Raw genomic sequence first — 21667 nt, 5'->3', positions numbered from 1 at the left:
ATAAAGAAAATAATTGTGAAGCTTATGGCCATGGAGGGCAAAGGGTCGCAAACTGCACACGTTGCAAGAATTCACTTCCCTGTCTCACGGTGCCTCTGAACCAGCTTGTGGAGATCTCTGTGAGCCCAGCAAAGGGTTCCAGGTACTCTTGGTAGTGAGCTATTGAGAGACCATCCTGTTGGTTTGGGTTTTTTTAAAAAAGACCAACTAGTGTTTATTTCAAAAAGAGAAAAGAAGGAACTGTAGAGAGGAAGCGTCTATTTGGGGACCTTTTTTCTTTACAGAAAAAAAGATGGTTTAGTCATATGAATGAAAATGAAACTTTCTGTGTTGAAAAACAGTCTGAAGTTTGCTGAGGATGGCTTGCAGCGTTTTCAAATGTGTGGGTCCTTTTTGGTGAAAAAAGTGTATTTATTTTAGTATCAGTTGAAAGTAACAATGAAATAAGTTGCTTTTGAAGCAACTAAGTGAAACACAATTTTAATTTGTCTGAACAGGCTGTAATCTGAGCAACCTGATTTAGTTGAGGATGTCCCTGCTCACAGTAGGGGGGTGGACTAGATGACCTTTAAAGGTCCCTTCTAACAACAACTATTCTATGATTCTTACATAGAAACCATTAATTTAGATTATTTAAATATGGACTATGAAGGAATTTCCAGAGAAAAAAGCAGAAAGAAAGTTACTTTTGACAGAATATTTTCCTATTTGGGTACTTCTGAAATACATATATCTGATTATGAATGCTTGATGTAATGCAACGTTCTGCCATTTGTTTTTATAAAGACCTAATTGTCTTTTAGTATGATCCTTCAAATCTTGTTTCAATGGTACTGGACTAGAAATAATTCTCAACAGTAAGAAATATTGAAAAACTTTTGCCAAACTACAAGATAAGATCTTGGACTTAATTTTTCTTTTTTTTTAATTATAACAGGGGCATTTGCAGAAAAGGTTTAATACTTTTGAAGCAATGTAGCTAGAAGGGTATATTTTGTGTATAGATTCTGGTGTCTTTAATGTCTAAAGTGTCTCTTATGGGTGCCATGTGTTCAGGTGGCTTCAGAAGCATTTTGTTAATTTGTACTTTTACACTTCATAAACAGAAAAGCTGTGATGACATTTATTGATATATGATAATGTGAAATCTGTGCTTTTGAGGGGAGAGATGGTAGCAGTTATTACTTGCAGAGAGCTAGCTGGGTAAAATCCCATTGCCTTGAGAGAGGGAACTCAGGACTACTGATGCATGCATGCTGCACAGATGCAACATGTCAGTAAAAAAAGAAAATAGAAAAAAAATCAGTGTGAAGTTTGGTTGGTTCATTTGTTGCTGCCTTAAGTGAGGATCTCTAGGTGGGGTGAAACCTCCGCTGTGCGGAGAAAGTAGTTTCTTTTTGACAGAGACTGCCTTCAGAGAACCTGTTACACTGTCTGTCGTGAGCAAGCCTGGTATTTATTAACTAGATGGGACAATAATGCTAATGCCTTGATGCTGGCTCTGGTATTTTCACATACCATGTGCTTACAGAGCTTAGGTGCACACTGGAGGTTCTTCAGCCTCACACCAGCTGCTTTTTCACTCCTAAGTGAAGGCAGCTTGTGTAACCTCCCTGCTGGCTCGGTGGCACATCCCATTAAAGCCATGCAGCAGTGGTTTGCATGGATGTGCCCTGGAGCACAGGAGGGAGGTTTGGGCTAAGCAAGTTTTACTCGGATAGTGAATGCTCCTGGAGGTGATGGGTTGTAAATCCTTAAACAGCTCATTTAGCATCTGCCCAGGCCCTTAGCTTGCCCTTAGGTAAGACTCAACAGTAAAGCTGTATTAGTTGAGGTAAAGTTGCAGTTTAAACTCTAGACCAACGTCTTTGTGAGCGTGCGAACCTGTACCAGTCTAATTTAATTTAAAATGTGCCTTTAGCAAAACAGTCAGAGGTGGGCATGGTCATTCCTGGATGTTTTCTTGGCAGGAGCACTCATCCAGCTGCTTGAGGACTGCCATCCTCATTTTTTCTCGCTGACAGCATAGATTGTTTTCTAGTGCTTTATTGCCTTCCCCTCCTATTCGCAGACCAAGCTGCTTGCGAGAGCAACCTTTTCCTTATCTGGTTCAGCCAAGATGAGCCAAGTTGGCAAGTCAGATGTCAATGCCACAGAAGTTGCTGGGCTGGTTGATTGAACCAGGTTAGGGATTGATTTCAGAGTGGTGGAGCTATGGAGTTTGTAAGAGCTGGGATTGAGCAACAAGGGAAAGGACGAAGTAGCACAGTTGTCCTTGGAAGTGGACCACATTTCTTGGCCAATGCTTCAGCAAAGCAATACTTAGGATGATTGACATAACTCTCTTCTACATGTCACATCAAAACTTGTTTTCCAATGAATTATCTGAACACCATAGCTGGATGCTTCTGATTGAGAAGAAGAATGTGTTAACTGATAAATTAAATATTGCCCAAAGTTATGTAAAGGAATAAGCCTTGATAATATAAAATGGGAGGAAAAGGTATGTGCTTGTTAATTTGGGATCACGTGCAAATAAAAGCTTTTGGTGAAGACAGAAGCTTGGGCTTTTTTGTTCTTTTTACTTCTGTGAGAAGAACGGGAAGGAAACGCAGGGATGAGAACTGCATTGCTGCAGTTTTGAAAGAATGTTAACTTCTTGCTTTGTTTAAAAATATTTTAGTTATTCCTGTCTGCTAAATCAGGTTATTGAAATGAAATGATGACCTTTGCTCTGAGCCTGAAACAATGCAGAAGAAAAGCAGGTGTTCGAGAAGATTAAACCTCTTACCTTGGCTAAGGAGTGTTCTGGTAGGGCTGAGGTTCTAAGGGTGCCATATTCTTGCTGAGACTAAAAATGTAAGAATGAGGAAGAATTTTAGAAGTTGATTATGGTCAGTTGCCAAGAGCAATGCCATGATAAATTATTAACTCATTGCACTGTACTGCCTTGTAGTGCAAACAGAATAGCTGGTTATTGTGCTCTGCTTGGTAAGTCAACACTGTAAAAAATTCCTCAGTTGTCTGGAAAATATCTTCTTTGGGGTGTTTATTAAAGGGATATGGTAGAATTAAAAATCATGTTCCCCTCTGCTGAAGCTGTTTAAAACCAGTAGAAATCCACGGAGGCAGTTTCTTTCTTTCTGTCTGGGGAGCCTGGTCAGCGGTTGTCGGCCAGCTCAGTTTCGCTTTTGCTCCTCTCTTCTTACAGTGCTTTGGTGAGGTGTGGTCCCTCCTACCTTCCCGAAAAAACACACTGGAGCCAGGCAGTTGGGCTGTTAGGTGCAAAGACATAAGGCAAGTTGACTCACAGCTGTTCTGCTGGAAAAGCCACTGTGGAGACCACTCCTCCTGTTAGTAACTGAGTCAGATGAACAAATGCAGGAGCGTGTGGGTACCTTCTTGATGCCGTGCAGCAGCAGTCTTGAGGAGTACATTTTCAATCTTTTAGAAATTAAGTCATCCTGATTTTTGTTTTGCTTCTATAAATGTAAATACTACAACATTTACCTTTTCATTTTTGCTTCAACTGTACAGAGCTTGGAAACTTAGATGATTTTAAAGTGTCTCAAAATAATTTATAAATGAATATTCCCCTCCCCCTCTTATATTAGCCCTATGCTCCTTACATTAAATTTCTAAGTGAATAATCTATAATTCATATAATAGATTTGAATTTGCATGTAAATATTACTTTTTGTGTTTGTTATGCTTGGAGTTAGTACCATAGTAAGACATCATGAAAATAAATATGTATGAGAATTTTGGAATGTTTGCTGTGATAAAATCTGTTGTTCTGTGTTGGACACAGATGAACTTTCAGGGTTAAAAAGAATACTAGCTTGAGAGCAAACCATTTCTGGACCAGTGTCAGCATCTGCCACCCCAGTTTTCTTAGGAAAACATTAAATCCTGCCAGTACATGTTGCAAGATATGACCAACGTGACTTACGAACTAAGAAGCAAATCTGCAAAATGCTGTTGGCTACATAGTATTGTTGGAATCTGAGATGGAAAATACTTTTTTTTTTTCAGTTCTCCTTTTGCCAATCCAGCAAAATTTAGTAAGGTTCAGTTCATGCTGCAAGGCTTTTTTGTTCAGAAAGGCTTTTGAGCAACCATTACTTTTTGTATCTTTCTTTTTTTTTTTTTAATTTGTTGGCTGCTTGGGATTACTTGAGTACTTGTCAAGGGTGGGACGTATGTCTTAAGTGGATGTCAGAAATGCTGCTGAAGCAAACGTTCTCTTAGTGTCTGATGGGTCCTAGTTTAGGGCTTTCATTCTGATTTCCAAGGCATGAAGTGGTGAAGCATTCAGTGACATGGAGTGATGTAGTATTGTCTTTTAAGGCAGGGGACACATGTGGTTCTGTGGAATAACCAAAGTGGTCATAGAACTCATGTGGCAGCACATGAAAGCCAGGGACAAAATATGCTGTATCAGAGGAACCTGATTGAAGAATATGTTTCTAGCTAGAAATGAGGAGAATTTCGACCCTGTTCTTTTACAGGGAATTGCAAACCTCTGACTTTGAGGTGGCTGTTCTACTAAGAGAAGGCATTTTTATTCTGAACTGTTTTGGGATAGGGACAGAGACCATGTTAGGATGGAGCACCTTGGTTCTGTGAAGGGTAAAATGTGTCAGATACTCCTTGAAATCCAGGGAAGATGTGTACTGCTTTTAGGTTTATGCAGAAAATTCTCCTAGACCACAGCAATACATGATAGTGTAAAATCAATTTAATATCTACTGGTTGATGTACTTCCCAACTTACATGACTGACATGTCTCCTGTTGCTTTAATTGGCAGCCCTGCTGATAACAGCACAAAATTGGTTTTCCTCCATTTTATAGCACCAGTTGGTCATTGATGGAGAACACCAGAACATTGATGGAGATATGAGGCTATCTGAATAATTTCTCATCCTGCCTGAAAATGCAGTTTTTAGGCCGACTAAGGAAATTATGTTTTCTGACAGATGATATTATAGGGAAATCTAAGTCTGAACAGAAGACAACCTACAGAGGAGCTGAGTATAGCCTATTGCTTCACATACGGATACTATAGAAGTTAAAGCTGTGCTGGAGTTTCTGCTTTTCACTGAAGTTTTGCTTTGTCTAGCAGTTGGTTTTTGTGCTTACCACATGAGTACCAAATGCTTCTTCAGGGTTTCAATTTTGCAGGAGACTAATAGGTGTGTTACTCTAGGTATTAGTGTTGGAAAGCCCTGTAGATCATTAACCTGTCCCTATTTCTAGGGACCACCTAGGACAGGGTGGTCATAGAAAAAGCTGGTACTGTATTTGGCAATGGGTTTTTTCCTGTTGGTTGTAGGTCACATCTGAAGATTTCAGAAAGAATCTTAAAAGATTTCATCTGCTAAGTAAAGTAACTTGGTTTCTTGGTGGTGTACAAGCCTGGTTGAGGAAGACCAGACTTGTAGACCTCCACAGGTGGCCTGCTTGTTGTCCCGGGCCCTGCTAGATGAAACGTTGCACCAGTGTTTTGTGCACTGCTTTGGTGGCCTTCTGGGGCCACATTTCAATACGTTTGACCTGTTTGCTTCTTCTTCCATCCATCTGGCCGGCTTTCTGCACGTGGGCCTAATTGACTTTGTTTTTCTCTCTTCTGTTTCTTCAGAAGGTGTCTTGGAGTGTCTGCTCGTGGCGGGCGGCCGCGGCCTGCGCAGGGGACAGACTTGGCAGTGCGGGCAGGAAGCGCCGGCGGCTGGGCCCGGGTATCTCGGGCTGTGCTTCCTGTCGTTAAACCACGAGCAGGGGAGCAGATGCGCCAGAGATGGCAGCGCCGCCTGCCCCAGGCAGCCATTGTGCAACCAACTGTCTCCTCAGCGCCACGCTCTGCGCCCGTGCGCCCAGGGCCTTGCTGTCCCTGCCAGCCCCTTCTTCAGGCACCTGAGAGTAAGGATCAGGGTTTATGTGGTACAACAGAAAGCAGGACTTGAACTCCTCAAGTGTGAATAACCATGGCAGTTATCCTGGCACAGCGAGAGCTGAGGTCCAGCGTTTCGTTTTCCACAGCTCCCAGCGTGGGAGTTTTTAAATGCATCTGAGAAATGGGCAGGTTGGGCTTCAAGTTGTGCAATTTCATTAATGGCTTTCTGGGCAGGTAATTGCCACATTACCTGACCAGTTTTTATTGTAAAATCTGTGATCTTCTGAGTGTTTTTTTTTCCCTTTTTAATTATTAATTTTTTCATCTCAATACACTTGTAGTTTTGAGACAGCTCTGGCTTTGAGCTAAACAGCTTTTTGGAAGTGCAGAGAAAAAGCACATAAAACCTTCTATTATAAACGATACAGTTTTTTTTAATGTAAGTTGCATGATTTCTGAAGATACAGATGTTATTGCAACATAATTAATTTCCTGAAACTAGAACTCTAGTAGTATCTACCCCAGCACTAGATTTTAGAGAACTGAGTAGTCTGCACATCAAAATTATTTTAGAACTGAAACTGCGCATACATTTCAGCCTTTTTGTCTCGTTTGGTGACCTTTTCTTCCTCATCTGACAGCATTGGTGCTCCCAGAATATTGTTTTTTTCTCTTAAACTGTTTGTTTGTTGACTAGCCAGCATTGAGTAGGGACGTCTTTACCATGTGATAAAATGATTCTGTACTATATGCTCTTTAAAATATAGGGTCTTAGCCTGAGGGTCACATTCCTCAGGGTAGGGAAGAGTAGAAAGGTTGTAGGGGTAGTGAGATTGGGGTAGGGTTGTGGATAAGGGGTTTGAGGATTTTTAGTTGCTGTTGGTTTAGGGTTTGTTCTCCTGCCTTGTGTTGGGCGTGGGGCACTGTGCATGGCAGCCCACATGAGAGGTTCTGCATACACAGAGGAGCTGCACTCAGAGGCAGGCACCACTCTGAGCTCCTGGTCCCCCAGGTGTCTGCAGGGCCGGGAGCCAGCACCACAAGGGCAGAACTCGGCGTTTTGCCTCTGTGAAAGGCACCAGCTCCCGCATTTCTAACAGAGCTGCACTGGAAACCTGTCACAGCGACAGGATGATTCTGCTGGCTTTCTCCCTTTCAGGTTTTGAGCACTGTTCTCAGTACTGTCATGTTTGAGAAAGGAAAGGTACAAACAGGGCACAACCCCTGAGGGGAAAATATAATAAAACCTCCACAAAGTGCTTGAAGTGTATGGCATCTTGAAAAAAGGCATAGATTTGGGGTTTTTACCCACCCCCACACAATTCTGATATTATTTCATTGTATCTATGGTCACAGTAAACCACTGAGACTTCACAGAAGCAGATGAAATGTTAGACAACAGAAATTAAAAAAAGAAAGGAGGGTAGAGGATAAATTAAATGATGGATTAGAAACTATGTAAAGCAGCCTGTCTCTGCATTACCTTGTTTATTGTACTACTTAATCTTCCATCTACCACTCAGCTTTCCCTTGTGTTTTCTTCTTTTGCTTTTTTTGGGGGGCTTTTTTTGTTTGGTTGTGGTTTTTTTAGTTCTTTATTGGGGGATGTTTTGTATAGTTTTTTGTTTGTTTCATTGGGGTGTTTTGTTTTTGCCTTTTTTGTTTGGGTTTTGTTTGTTTTGTGGTGTATAATGGATTGTTATTTTTATTGGTTTTTTTCTTCTTTTTTTCTTCTTTTTTCCTTTTTTTTTCCCTCCTGACTCTGTATGGGTTGAATGTTGTACTGGGAGAGGAAAGAGTAGGTTAGAAGTGACACATAAAAAACATTCTGCCTCTGGTTCCTATGGTAATTTGTGGGTTTTCATAACAGGGATGATGTCTTCTGAGGAGCTTCTTGTGTGATGAGGCTGTGGTGCTGCAAGAAAAGCTGGAATGTTTGTTTTCCCAGAGACCTAAATGAAAATTGTCAGAGGGCTGGAACAGCTATCCTACAAAGAAAGTCTAAGAGAGTTGTTCAGTGCAGAAAAGAGAAGACTCCAGGGAGATCTTCTTGCAGCCTTTCAGTGTATAGATGGGACTTTAAGGAGGATAGAGATGTTTTACCAAGTCCTGTAGTGCCAGGAAAAGGGACAATGTTTTTTGACTGAAAGAGCATAGATTTAGATTAGACATAAGGAAGACATTTTTGACAATGAGGGTGGAGAGGCACTGGTTACAGGGTGCTCAGAGAAGTTGTGGATGCCCTATTCCTGGAAGCTTATGTTGGATGGAGCAATGTGATCTACTGACAGATGTCCCTGCTTCTGGCATTGGGTTTGGACTTCAATGATCTTCAAAGGTCCTTTCCAATCCAAACCACTTTTTGGTTGTCTGCACTGGGGCCTGCATCAACTCCTGATAGTTCAGAGAAGTCAGTTGTGACCCAAGGAAGGACCTTTCATTTTCAGGAGATGGAACCTACATTTGCTCCCATTCATTATATGGAAAACTTAGAGCAAACTTAGTCCTTTCTTTTGGAAGTGTTAGAGGTTCTTAGAATGAAGGAAAGGTAGGACCAATCTTCTCCTTGTGGGTTAAAGTGGGGAAGAGCTGCTGCAGAAGAAATATGTCTCCTCAATTTCCCTTCTGTGTATGACACTGTTAGGGTTTCTCTTTTGGGAAGTGTGAGTGGACTTGTACAGTCACCTCATTCAGACAATGCCTGAGAGAGGGGGCCAAGTGCATGCTGCAGTATCTCTATTACTCACTCTGCAGAGCTGAGGGGAGGGAGAAAGAAGTCTCCAGGTTTGTGAGCCACTGGCTGTGGTGAGATTGTGCTGCTTCTTTTTTCAGAATGACACCAAGTTGGGCTCATAACTCAGCACAAGGTGATGGGATGATTTTGTGTTTTTCTCGGGTGATTTGGTTCCCTCCCAGTCTGCCTGCTGCCTTTCTTCCCCCCAGAGCTGGGGAATAGGCTGGCTCACAGAGCCCCGTGGTGGGGGCTGCAGCTGGATGGCACAAGCACATGCACAGCAGCCACCTCTGATGCCTTATTTAGCTCTGCAAAAGACATGGGAACTTAAATGGTGAAATGAGGAAGAAGTGGGGCTTGAATTTCTCTACACCTGGTTGGTGGGAGCTCTGAAAGTTTTCAGAGTACACTGATTCTGTAGGTGTTTTCATGCAACACTCATAAATTCTGTGTCAAGTTCATTTCATTAGCAGTGAATTTCTGTGTCTCCCAAGAGCAGGTGTGTGCTCATGTAAGAGTGACTTAGGCTTCAGTGTACACTTCCCCAGACATTACGAAATGAGAAATACTGGCCTGTCCAGACACTGCCTTCCCTGGAGGGACCTTTGCAGACCCTGTTCCTTTTCCATAACACTCTTAAGAAAAATCTTTTTGCTTTTTTATTTTAATCTTATTGGTCTTTAAGTTGTGCTTTGTCACTGTTTGAAACCCCATGGTGGGAACTGTTAGTCTAACAGATCAGAAGGTAATTTATATTCTCTTAATAGCCAAGTTCAATAGTTTGAAATTCCCCAGACTAATAGTCTCCCTTCTTAATCCCACCCCATGCAAATACTTTAGAACACGAATTTAGGCTACACTGATCTGTAAAAAGAAAAATGTACAAATGGCATGGGAATATTAGTTTCTGTCTTGTTCTGCATAGCTGCAAGTTAATGAATTTATTATTGTAATTATGCTAAACATCATGAAGAATATGCATTTTTAGAATTACCTGGAATGAATATATTGCATTTCAGAGTGCATTAAAATTGGGAGCTTAAAGGCCCAAAAAGCTAACTTTAATTATGTCTTGAGTGAATGTTCTCCACTACAACTGTGTAAGCAGTCTCTCACCTTGAGGAGGTTTTAAAGGCAGGATCTTAGATATTCTCTGCTTGGTTCTTTAACTAAGATTTTTTTTTTCTGCAGACATTTAAATTAATTGAGTCTGTAACATTTTATGTCCTGGGTAGATGTTCAGTCCAGCAGAAACATCTGTACTCTTCATACTGTTAATGCTGCTTCTCCAATTCAGTCAGCCTTCAGTACCTCATTGATTTTACCCAGCAGCAGCCTTTGAGGAAGGGCAATATTGAACAAATAGGTGAAGGGCATTGTTTTTAAAAAGGCATTTGGTTCTGGACCCTTACTGTGCAGGATTAAGAAGCAAAGACACCATCATACTTTTAAGTCCAAGGATTGGTGGGTGAGAAGCTGGACGTGACCCAACAACGTGTGCTTGCAGCCCCAAAAGCCAGTTGCATCCTGGGCTGCATCAAAAGCAGTGTGGCCAGCAGGGTGAGGGATATGATTCTGCCCCTCTGCTCTGCTTTCCTGGGAGCCCACACTTCTGTGATTCTGTGAAAACAGCACAGTTCAGTGAATTTCTGACTTGGAACCTGAAAGGTAAAGATTACCTTTTGAAAAGCTGGCTGAAATGAGACAAACGTGCAAGAGTGAAATAAGAACAGTGTAGAAGCATTTGCCTCTCAAAATGTTATTCTTAAAGCACAAGAAGTGAGTAATGCTGAAGATGCTAGTAGGGAGAAAGAAGGAAAGATGATGACCAAGTCTGGAGATAAAAAGCTCAAACTTGCAGCTTCTCTGTAGGGATGAAGGAGTCATCTCTGGAAAGTTTAGAGACAAGTGAATTGTGTTGCTTTTTTCCACATATAGTGGGGGGATACTCAGTGTCTACACTGAGATTATTGGTATAACCTGCACATAGAACTCTTTGTGCTGTGTGCTCCACACCCATAAGTAGTTGGCTGTCTAGTAACAAGGTGGTTTGTGTACCAAACAAGTTACAGCAAGAGCCTAAGGTCTGGGTTTTGTTGGTTTAGTTTTTTTTTCTTTGTTTTGTTTTTCGAAGTCCCTCTGGCTATGTAATACTCACATTTTCTAACCAAGACCATGTCCCTCCCTCCTCTCAGTGCTGTGTGTGTGTAGGTACTTTCTTAAAGTTGTATCCAATCTCAAGTTCAGTTTTAAGCTAATGTTCTGAAAGTATTCCTTGAGTTCAGAGCAAATTGGTCAGCAGGTGACTTTGCTCCCTTTCCTGCATGGTGCAGATCTTACCTTTTTTACTTGAGCATATCTGGAGTATTTTGTTCCTTCTTATCTCTCTCTTTGGTGAGCTGTGACACTGGTACAAATTTCCCATGCAGAAAGCACGTCCCAGCTCAGAGCTGTGACTCATGCTGAGGGAAAATACAGAGTTACAGTCTTCCAACCCAAATTAGCCTTTACCTTTCTACCTGTGAATTGAAAAGCTTATGTCCCTCAGTCTATAATTTTCAATAAATTTCAGTTTTCTTTGTTAGGCTTTAGATGACATGTGAGTTGCAGCCACAGTGATCTGTAAATTATGATACACTGGAAATCAGAAGATTTTACCTCAGAAAGGTGCAACAAATGTCTTGTCTCTGGAGATTCTCTTAAAGATGTGGTTTGTTTTGGTCTTAGTTAAGAGATCAGGTCTATCCTGGCCTACATAAATGCTGTCTGAGCTACCGTAAAAAATCTGTTTAAACCAAAAATTAGGTTGAATGTTCTTGTGCTAAAAAAATCCAGACAATTATATTAGAAAAGATAAACAGTGAAAAAGACTACCCCAGACTTGTGAGACTTGGAGATTAGTGGGAGGGAGTTCAGAAATCTGAGGGCTTTGACTTCCCTGTGTGCAGCTGTTCCTTATCAGTCTGACTAATTGTAGGTATGGTTTGGTACTTTGCACCTCTTCTTAAATTACCTTTCATTGCCATTTCTACAGACTTTTGAATTAAGTAATTCTGCTTGTGAGATGTTAGCAGGTGCTGTCACCTTTTCTTGGGTTGGGCATTTTTTTGTTGCTTTTTGGGGTTTTTTGAATCTATACGAAAGCTCAGTGCAAATATCAGCTTTGTGATTTTGACAGTAGGAGATGTGCATTAATTTTTCTAAGAGATATGCTGATGGAGATTTGTTTCTCCTGTCCCAGCCTCATGAGTGAATCCCTGCCTGTGTTAGGAATAGTATTGAACTCTCCAAACTCTAAAAACCAAAAAAAAACCTCACAATACTACTTGCCTTAGTTCACTCATAAAACTATTTCAGAAAAAACTTCTGAAAATAAGTAATCTCAATTGTTCTGACCGAATGGGTGACAAAATGGACCTTTGGGGATGTTTAGAGAAAGGTGTATGTTGGGCCACTGTATATGTGCTCTGACTGGTCACAGATTGTAGAAAACAGGTGACTTCTTGCCTGGTGCAGAAGTTCTCACTGATTAATTCCTGTGGTATAACCATTGGAAATGAGTGACTGAGTACTTAATTTCTTATATTTATGGGTAAAGGTGAATGAGGATCTTTGTGGCAAATAGATTAAAAAGCTTCAGGCATGGTTTGCAAAAACGTGTTTTAACTGATAAGCTTTATAAATGAGACTGAAATATATATCTATATTTTACTTGCATGTCATTGTTAACCACAGTGCTAGCTTAAATATAAGTGTTCTTGTAAATGAGTAGAATCTCTCGAAGACCAAAATGCTTGTCTAGTGCTGAGTTCAAGCAGCTTACAGATAGATATTAGTTGCAGTGCTTTGTGGTATGGGCTGTACTGTTTCTCATTACAAACCCTCTTAGCCATTATTTTTTTTGCTTTGCCTTGACTTTGTCTGTGATTCTTATCTATTCTTCTTGTGTGTTTCATCTCTGCTCTCTTGAGCTAGCTTGCTTGTAAGAGTGTAATGGTCTTTCACCCTCTATTCTCAGCTTTAACAAAATGCACTACTGGTTCCAAGAAGGAGGATGCCTGAAGAACTCTGGATGAGTTGTAAGAATATACATATCCATTTGTTAAAACTCTGTTTAAGTCCAAGATGCACGATGAGCATGTAGGAAAGCTAAGGTAGCTGTCATACAAGAACACAAAATACTTTGTGTAGTCCTCTGAAGCACTACCACTGCAGCTGGTGGCCGTGGGCTGGCCATGCATCTTGTGTAAAGAGGGAAATTGCTGCTCCTTTTGTTTCAGCATTGCAGGATTTGACTTGCCACTGCCTAAATTGTAGGTGCTAGTCTGTAAGAATAGGGTAGCAGGACACCTTCCAGAAAGGGAAGTTGGGCTAAAAGCCATCAGGGACATGGTGGAACAGCCAAGCCCAGGGCAGCACCGCATCCTGGCTGGGCAGAAGGAAGCCAGTGTTGCTGGGAGAGCCACGGGCTGGAAACACCTTCTCCTTGTGCCATTCCTTGTGCTGAGAACACGCCTGCCTGCCTGCCTCCTGCTCTAGCAGCAGGGTCTGAGGGGAGGCAGGGAATCAGTGTAATTACATGATCTTGCACCCAGAATGGGGATTGGGGTTTCTCAGACCTGCTGAGATAAACCACAAGTGCTTCCAGGCCAGGGCTCTTGTTGGAGGTAGGGTCTGCAGGTGCAGGTTTGTTCTTGGGGGCATCTTGGAGCCTCTGTTCTTGGCGTAGCCTGCCTATGTTCCACAGTTCCTAAAATGAAATCTCACTCCATTGTGTAAGTTGTGAGGTAAGAAGGAAAATGGACTCCTCTGCTGCAAATGTTTTGTAGGTGATACAGTCTAACTCAGAATAAATGTTTCTCCTGTTGGTAGAAAGGGTTAAGGGCAGCAGGTATAGGCAGACTTAGGTATGTGATATATTCGACTGTTTTGCAAGGTGCTATAAATGTTGGCTCCCTGTAATCTGATACCAGGGTAGGACAGGCTAACCTAATGGAGGAAAATAGACAGCAATGTAAAAGAACTGGAAATTCAAGTCTAGCTGACTAATACCAGCCTGCTCCAGAGGCTTTTGACTGTTCATTTTGCTGACAGCTGACAGCAAATGAGAGGCAAACATGGCCTAAACTGCTCTGTATCCTTACAGCTTTTTTAAAGACACTGCAAAGGTAAGACCCCTTATATTTCTCAAACTGGCACTTGCCAAATGCAGCCTTGAACATAAATATCACTGACAAGAACAAAGTACCAAACTGAGGCTTGAAGTCCAGGTCTGTCTGTGAGTTTGGGAAAGGGGAGGCCTCAGCAGGTTCTGTGTGGATTAGTTTTGCCCCTTTCTAGCTGGTGCACGTCCATTAAATTTGGATTTCTGAGACTGCTCAAATACTCAAACATAGAAATGCAAATCATACAGCACTTCTATGGCTATGTCAGAGAGTAATTTTGAATTATTGAAGTATTTTGTTTGTTGTGCTTGACAGTCCAGTTAGAAGAGTTTTTTAAAAAATTATTTGCAAAAAGAAATCCACAGAATGCTAAAAATCTGTGTTACAGAAGTTGTAATGGGGTTTTTACTGAGCTGGGTCCTGTAGCAACTTTTGCAGAATACTGAAAAAGTCCTGTGGGAATTTAACTCCCTGATCTAGAATTACTGATGCTTGGCTGGAAGAGGTTGCCTGGAGTAAGAAACTTTTAACTCGAACTTGATCTCTGCTGGCCTTTTTTTTTTTGCTTTCCTTTTCTTTATTTTCATATATATATATAGTGCTCATTTGTAGTGAAGCTAAAAAGAAGTTATTGTTTTTGGCCATCAGTTTTTCTTTGGTAAATTTAACTTTTACCTGCAGGTGATTTAAAAATAATGACTGTGTTATTAATTTATAGGCAAAATGGTTTTTAGAGAACGATTGACAGTTTTATGTCAGTATTGGGTACAGACCAGCAACTGGTAATTTGTGAAGTTTGGCACCCTTCCAAAGCAATTATATTTAGTTTCTCTGATCTTTCTTCCTCCCACTGCCACTACTTCATTTTCCTCTGTGTACGTGTTAATCAAAAGAGCAACATCTTGCAGGGTCAAACAGTTCTTCCCCCCTCCACCCCTCTTCTACAGGTTTCCTCATATCCTGTTTTAGCTGTCTTCAGCCCTTCAGCTCTTTCTGAAAGATGCAAGGGAACTTTCCCTTAGAAATCAGTGAAATCTGACTGATCTGCAGCTCTATTGTTACAGATGCTTGCAGGCTTGTAGTCTTAATGCTCCATAAAAGGTTCTATTAAATGCAAGAAACCACTTAAAGGTGCCTTTTAAAACATTTATTTTGTGTCACTGGAATAATACATTTGGTTTGAAAAAATTTCTGAACCCAATTTGGGATTTCATCAATTTACTGTTTTCTTGGTATCTTTTTTTAAAACAGCATTTTGAGTTTTTGTGCAGTATGAAAAATACAAAGATATATTTGATACTAATGTTACTTATTTACTTATTAATGCTGGTAATTTGGTTATCTTATTACAAGACATAAAACCAGTCTGCAAATTTACTATTGGATAAAATGGCATATACTAATTGTTATAGGAGAGGAAGTAATGAGAGACCTTTTGTTTTCCTTTCTCTTTATAATTAGTATCACTTACCACTTGATGAGCTAGACTAAGTGGACATTTGCAGTGTCATATCCAACTTGTAGTCAATTTATTCTGGTTTTGCAATGTTTAATATATTACTATTTTTCTGATGGAGAATATGTAAATCCAAAAGTGTGCAGTTAACAGGAATAAATAACAGCAAAATCCTGCATTTAGAGACACGTGATTGCAATCTGCATTACTGAAGGTTTGTCGTGTGTTAAGACAGCTCTTTTCCATTGTTTAAAAAGAAATCCCTATGTAATGGGGCTGGTTGGGTCTGATTACATTGAGCTGTTTTTAAAACATTTTACAATTTTCCTAAGCTTTTCACTTCTGTTGTGTCTGTAGCAAGGAGTTTGAGCAAGTACATCTAGACCAATGCATTTTTAGTTGCTTTTCTTTCATTCTTTCAAAACTAATTGCCTTGTTGACTTAATTGAATGTCTCCCTGGGAAATATAATCACCTGATTTTCTCCTTTCTCTACCAATAGTGATGAATTAACTACAAAAGACAGAATCAAGGGGCAGACCAAGTTAGTGAGTGCCAAGAGTTTTGGACCAGCAAACCACACTTCCAGCCTCTGCATTTACTGGACATTAGTGTGTTTGTGTACCATTTTGCACTAGCAAGAGGAGAAGCAGGTCTTTGCTATGAATGTTATGTTTTCAGCTGCTCCTTGGATCCATATTACATTACTGCAAAAGGCCATGCTTTCAAAAACATTCCCTGTAACAAAACCTGATGGTTTTGTTGGGATAAGAGACCTTTAGATAGTCCTACAGAGAATTCTTAGAAAGATGGGCAGTCATGCTGTCGGTTGCCAGGGAGCTCAGTGTAGTGGTGTGCTTGTGGCCAGCATTTTTCAGGTGGTGAAGGGCTGGCTTACACCCCCTCTCCTTTTTGACAATGCCTATGCACAGATGTTAGCTTTCCAAGACCAAGATGTTCATACTGAGGTGTTGATGCTGCTCCATTCCCTGGCTGGTAGACAGACTCTGGAATTCTTTCAGGCTTGGCAAACTGTGTGCTGTCCCCATGCACTGTCGGGGGGACACTGTCCTTTTAGGTCTCCTTTTGGGGGGTGGGGGGCAGTTCATCTTGTTTGGCTTTCAGTGAGCGAGGAGAAGATCAAACTGTATATTTTCCCAGTGGCACTGGGGTGTTGATGAGCAGCAGTGGGTGAAGGTGACTGAACTGGAAGCAGAGAAGGAGGACTTTTGTGTATCCCCTTGTTGTATAGAGATGTGGGGTTTTTTTAATCCTTGGTAGGCAAAACAGCTGCACCAGAAGTTAAAAGTCAAGTCAGTAGAAGGGCAGACATTTCATACGTATCCTTTGGTGCATGTGTGCTGCATGGATGTAAAGTGTGTTCATGCAACTGCAGCTGTTGTGTGTGCCTGGATCCGTGTGTCCTGCAGGGAGGGAGAGTAGGGGCTGTGCAGTGAATAAGTGATTTATCTGTGACCTGAGGCTTCAGTAACCCAAATTCAATCTGAAAAGTTTCAAAGCTGTATGAGTAGCCAGGTGATGGCTAACCACTTCTAAAAATTTACCTTGCTCTTCTCTTTTTGGAGTCTAATGTGCTGAAAGTTGGGCAGCTGCAAAGTGATGTTTGAATCCACTAAACAGTTTTGATTGAAATGGACAGAGAGCTGGGGGCTGGCAGGCAAGGAGGAAAAGAGGTCCAATCTCTCACATGATTTGGGGAGGAGAGGCAGAATGGAGTTGTCCCATTGTGGGGGATAGGTCATATCCCATCTCCTTAACCTCTTCTTATACTATGCAGTCAGTCTATGAAGATGCAAAATTCAGTTCTTTTCATGTTGGAGGAATGGGGAAGTGTATTTGGACTTTCTATTCCCCCTGGAGGGTCCTTGCTCCCCTGCTTTAGGTCAACTAACTTTTCCTGTTAAGATGGTTCTACTTTGCTAGAGCAAATATTGCAGACAGGTGGCTAAAACCCGGCCTTTCCTTGCCTGATCAAACTGGGGAGGCTTGCTCTTAACAGATGCTCAAGTACGTTTTTTTTTGGAGCTCAGGAGCTTCAGTAGAAAAGCCTGTCTCACCTCAGTATCTTTTGGGTCGCTCTTTAGGCCTGGCCTGTTGGTGGTAGGCTGATCTTTTGTTGTTGCAGCATAAATCAATTACTTAGAGTGCTTTACATCTACACACCTACACTGATTTGAGGCTGCCTCAACACATTGAGCATGCTGGTGGGAGAGGATACAGAGGAAAAAAAGCCTCAACTATACTTCTGATTTTTTTCAGCTTTCCCAGCAGTGCTCTGCCAGGTTGCAAAGTTTGTGTACAACAGCTGTGTTACATAAATGTGCTTAATAAAATAGACTTAAAAAAATCTGAGGGAGCATGGGAGATTGGAAGAAAAGAGTTTTCAGGGGTGGGGGAGTCTGTAAACAGTGGTGGAGCCATTACTGTTAGTAGTCTGGAAAGGAATCTGGCCTCAAATTAAAATATTCGGGCTAAAAGAGATAGTTACAAAAAAAGAGATGAAAATGTGAATTTATTTTTTTTTTTGTGATGGCAAAGAGCTTGTTGCTTGCATTTGTTGGTTTTTTTTTTTTTCTCTTTGGAGTAAACATCTGTTTTTGTGTCAAGAGGGTTCCTTTAATTTCTTTGATATTGACTGGATTTTGTGTCAACTTTGGGGGTTTATACTTGTTTATATTTAACAGATAAACCCTTTACTCTCTGTCCTTCTTGCTGTATATGCACTGAGAGCCTGTGGTTTCCAGACAGGCTGCAAAACAAGGACTTATTGATACTGATGATTTCTTTGTCCTTAATGAAAGCTCAGCAAAGGTCACTCTGTTGGCTTTTATTATGTCAGCTGCCCTTTGCACAGTTTGCTCTAGGCAGCATGGATGCTCTCAGAAGACTTGAGTCTGTTCTTTATGTTGCTTCTTTCCTTCCTCAGTTCTACTCTCTTAACCATGTTGTTTTTCTATCTCCTTTAATTTGTGTGAGCAGTAGAAAGACTGACATTTCAGAAACTTTTTGTGGCAAGTGACATATATTAATTTGTTCTTCTTGTCATTTCATCATTGCAGATGCCCTGAGTCTAAGCACATGTTTCAAATCCCTTGTCCTGTGCAAATTTGTGATATTACTGGATAGTAAAAATTAGTCCATGAAGAACTATGAAGAACTATTAGTCCATGAAGAACTATTAGTCCATGACACAGAATACTAAACTGTTAACATTTGTGCTTGGTGTGAACTAAATATAAAGATCATTGTTGATCTGGGATTTCTGCATTAAGAGAACTGCAATATTATTCAGCTATGCCCTCCTTTTTAAGAAAACCTGACTCTACGATGATACTTGTTGACTCTTCAGAAGGTGAACTGACTCTGGGTTGAGTGGAGTAAGAAATTTGAGTGAAATGGTGTGGTTACCATCCATGTGTTTGACCTCACCTGAGATGATTCTCAGTCCTTCTGTTCAGTTTTCTTTAATCTTCCCTTTCCTCTCATTCCGTCCCCTCTTTTCTCTGTATCCAAGATGGTGTAGAGGAGGGAGGGGTTCAGCTTTACATTTCTGTTAAGTCACAACTTTGACGTTTCTAGGCTAATGCTAATGCTACAGACTGTCTTAGGAAATCAATGGGAAAGTCCAATCTCAAGTGATTTGTCCCTGTGTTGAATGAGTGGAACTGTTTCATCAGTAACTCAGAATTCAGATCTGCACTTGAATCTTAAAGCACTAAACTGGTTCTTGATTTAAATGTATGAATGATCTTATTAATTTCATGAGAAAGGCAGTGCAGGATGATTACAGTAATCTTTAGTAACCCTAAATGGGACTGGATCCAGTAGCTTCCTGGAGGCATCTTTCAGCTCATCTGGGATGCTCTCAGTAGCAAGACTTGAGTCTTCTTAGCTCATAGCTGACCTTTAGCAAATTTTTGGGTTTCTGCCTGGTACTTTGATGCCTGCTACACCTGCTCCAGTGTGGTGCCATTGTCTTATTTTGGTGTTCTGCATTACAGTGCTTGAATGATAAGGTAGTGGCTCATATTATCAGGATTTGAAGGAGAATTTATGGATTCCAGCATGGATCCTAGTTGCAATATTGCAGCTTCACCATTGGGACCAAAAGTGTTGGTTCTGGAGGTATTTCTTAGAAGCTTTGTTGAACTGGCTCAGTTAGTCCTCAGCGGGCTAGGACTGACTGGAAGGTATAAACGGTAAAGAGTGGTGGGGGAAAAGCTGTGATGTCTAGCTGATGTTTAGGACAGAATCCTACAGTGCGTCTTCTGGGATACCAGAGTAGCATGTACTAAAGCTTAGATTGACTGAATGTGCTTTTTGACAGACTGATTGAGGAGCTTGTTCCTAGATGTTGAAATCAGTGGGTGAGGGAGCTTCCAGGTGTATTGAAATAATTTGAGTTCTGTTTCAAGGATTAACCAAAATCAAGATGTTTGTTATATTGTTGTGTTTTAATGCTGCTTTTTATAATATATTTGTACAACAATTAGTAAAAATGAAAGCAAAACCTTACTTCCTCCTGAAGTAAGTAAGTAGTAGTTCTGAAAATTTCATGTAAATTTTATGATAATATATATTGGGTTCCCTTTCTCCTAGGATTATTTGTATGTAGTCAAGCTTACTGTGCATGTGAATAGAATTTACACTTTTTTATGCTGTTTGCAAATAACTTATTTTCTACTTGCAGATGTATGTAAAATCAGGCAGGGGATAAATGGCATTACATAGCAAAAACAATAGTCGTGTTTGTGTTAGCCTATAGACAGCAGGACCCTGTGATAGTTGGAATAATGAAAGCACAGTTTACAAAAATAGATGTGAAGGAAAATATAGCTGGTTTAGAATTCTGCTGGGTTCTGTGAAAAGCTGCTCTTGTTTTCTATATGGCAGAGAAAGTAATATGGATTAAAGGAAAGCACTTTTGCATTATTCTGCTGTGCTGTTGTTGCCCAATAGATCATTTGCTATTACTATACACTGAACAGAAGTAATGAAAAATATCCTGCAAACAGTAATAGTTTGAGTCCCTAACTTTTATAAGGTTAGATGTAAAAGCTCACTAAAGCTTGTTCACTCACTTGTCTTTGGATTTGGTACTAATGTTGTGGTAGATGTTTCTTTTGTAAAAAGAATGTATCATTTGTCTTTATTTATAGAGCCCTTGGTGGTTTTGGGGTCAGGGTGTAGGGGAGAAGGAACAGTCTCACATCACTGCATCACCACAGTGCAGAACTCATAAAGCAGCTTTTGACTGACCATTCCTACAGTGGCATCAGATGATTACTTTCATGTTAGCATAGTGTCACTGGTTTAAGCATTGTTTGTGTTGATCAAATGTAATATGCTGCTGCAGTCTCTTAAATGATATTAAGTCAGGATAATTAGTTTTGTATTGAGAGTTTTGTTGTTTCTTTTTTAAAATAAAAAGTAAGGAAATATTTCTTTATGGCTTTTAGTAAGTTTACTGCCACAGCTTTTATATCTTATGCATTTAGTGTACGTTTTGGTATTGTAGTATCTACTGTAAAATGTTAATATTTTACAGAATAATGGATAACCTGGCACTAATGGAAGAAAATGTCAGCTCCCAGTGCATGTGGGGAGCTTTTAAAAATTTTAGGGTAGCTTGACCTCCAGTTTTCCTTATATTTAAGACCTTACTGGGTAACCTGTGTCTCCAACCTGTCCTGTATCTCAATTTTACATTGACTGTATTAATTGTTATTGACCTTAGAAAGTTACTGGGTCTTAAGAACTTGTAGCCTTTGTTCATACTTGTGGCTTCAGTCAGTGTAGTGGCTGTGATTATAAGCCCTTGCAGTATTCTGACTCTGAACAATTGGTTTAACCTCCATTTAAACAGAAGTTTAAATTTGGACAGCTGAGGAGGTTCTTGTATTTCCCTGTTTGCCTTGTGATCCTTTACAGTGAAGTTGCTCTTCAGTGATTAGAGGGTGTGACTTAAAATATTGTTTCATCTTGTTGGACAGTTACAATTTATTCCTGAACAGGAACCAAAATAGAAGTTGTACTTCTATTACTTAATGTAAAGTTTAGTCAATATAAATTTCCATAACTATCTTCTCTTCTGAAAAAGTTGGTGTATCCCTGTTGGCATAGATTGACCCACTTGAATCAAGTGTCTGTAGGCAATATTAAACTATATATTATATAGTTATATACTTCATTTTCAGACTGATATACAGGATATATATATTATATAGTTATATACTTCATTTTCAGACTGGTATACAGGATGATAGGAGTCTAGGATGGGCCATGCCGTGCTTACTCCCACTATGCTGGCAATGTGTGTCTACTCCCTAATGGCATCTTCCAAAAGGCAAGGCCAAATAATTAGATTTTGGGAAGTCACCCAGGATTATATGGTTGCA

At 40.4% G+C, this 21667-nt stretch overlaps 1 protein-coding gene across 7 annotated transcripts in view; it reads left to right on the top strand.

Moving 5' to 3' along the window:
* Nucleotides 1-21667, top strand: part of ELF1 (E74 like ETS transcription factor 1) — an 87373-nt gene that overhangs the window by 26244 nt on the left and 39462 nt on the right. Inside the window, exon 1 of one of the 7 annotated variants that reach the window (XM_054628546.2) lies at nt 5753-5920. The exons of the other annotated variants lie outside the window; for them this stretch is intronic. The gene's annotated coding sequence lies outside the window, so the exon portion shown is untranslated. Of the gene's footprint in view, nt 1-5752; nt 5921-21667 lie in introns of those variants that run through there. 7 annotated transcript variants of the gene reach the window in all.

Source organism: Agelaius phoeniceus, chromosome 2 (assembly GCF_051311805.1).
Source record: "Agelaius phoeniceus isolate bAgePho1 chromosome 2, bAgePho1.hap1, whole genome shotgun sequence".
NCBI lineage: Eukaryota > Metazoa > Chordata > Aves > Passeriformes > Icteridae > Agelaius > Agelaius phoeniceus.
Note: the sequence above shows the minus strand (reverse complement) of the source record. Positions and strands in the feature narration are given on the sequence as shown.